Source organism: Diaphorina citri, unplaced genomic scaffold (assembly GCF_000475195.1).
Source record: "Diaphorina citri unplaced genomic scaffold, Diaci psyllid genome assembly version 1.1 scaffold16199, whole genome shotgun sequence".
Classification (NCBI taxonomy): Eukaryota; Metazoa; Arthropoda; class Insecta; order Hemiptera; family Psyllidae; genus Diaphorina; species Diaphorina citri.
The window spans coordinates 1-984 of NW_007393561.1; the positions used below are offsets into that span (position 1 = coordinate 1).

General features: G+C 42.4%; 1 long non-coding RNA gene across 1 annotated transcript; it reads left to right on the forward strand.

Annotated features, from left to right (window-relative positions):
- The first annotated feature begins 249 nt into the window (after positions 1–249).
- On the forward strand, positions 250–704 carry LOC113473134. The gene is made up of 2 exons (XR_003395195.1): positions 250–330; positions 620–704. It is a non-coding gene; the product is annotated as an uncharacterized LOC113473134 (long non-coding RNA).
- The last annotated feature ends 280 nt before the right edge of the window (positions 705–984 follow it).

A 984-nucleotide genomic window follows, 5' to 3' on the forward strand; every position in this document is an offset into this window, starting at 1 on the left:
TTTGCCTCGGGTGGGAATCAAACCCGCGACCTAGTGCTTACAAGGCAAACGCGCTTAAGGCTGGCCAGGTTTTTATATCTTGCGTTATTTGCTGGGGTTTTAACCAGTTCTCCAGTTGTTCCCATAGGGCTGACTGCACCCTAAAAGCAGCACGTGTTATCAAATGATACCATGTTTGCCACATAGGATGGACAACACCCCATGCAATTTCAATGTATAGTACCTACCTAAATAATGTATATATCCTTTCCAGAAGTTCCAAAAAGAAAAAGAAATTCGATGGGAAGGACAGTGAAGGAAGATGTGTTACACCAACGTTGGATAAAATCTGTAAGTTCTTCTACTTCTGTGTCTTGAGTGCAACTTGAACAAATAGGGGGCGTCGGGATAGAGCTCACACCTACTAAGAGGTTTGATGGAAGGAACTGTAACAACGGAGGTCTTATCGTTCCGAAATGGAAGAGAAAAGCACTGTGTATAGAAGAAAGCCATGCTGTTCCGAGGACGAACCCTATCTGTTGAGGATAAATTTCGCCCCGGGCGGCAATCAAACTCGCTTCCTAGCGCTTACAAGTAAATTAGACTGGCTTCTATTTAATGTTTCTCTTATTTCCCCCAGGTAAAATCAAAGCAATGGGAGGTGTATCCAAAGCGCCATCTGTAGCTTCATCACAAGATTCTGGCAGTGATGTGCCCAAGAGAAACAAAGCAATGGGAGGTGTATCCAAAGCGCCATCTGTAGCTTCATCACAAGATTCTGGCAGTGATGTGCCCAAGAGAAAGAAAGCTCGTATTGATAATAGCGTAGAAACTGTAAGTATACCAATTCTATCGTTTCTCTCTATAACCTCTTCTGGGTTTTCAACAAAGCAACGAGTGTCTATGATAAAGGAAGTCTAATTAATCTATATTTTGCTGCCTGGTCGCTATTTCTTTCTATAACCTCTTCTGGGTTTTCAACAAATCAACAAGTGTCCATGATAA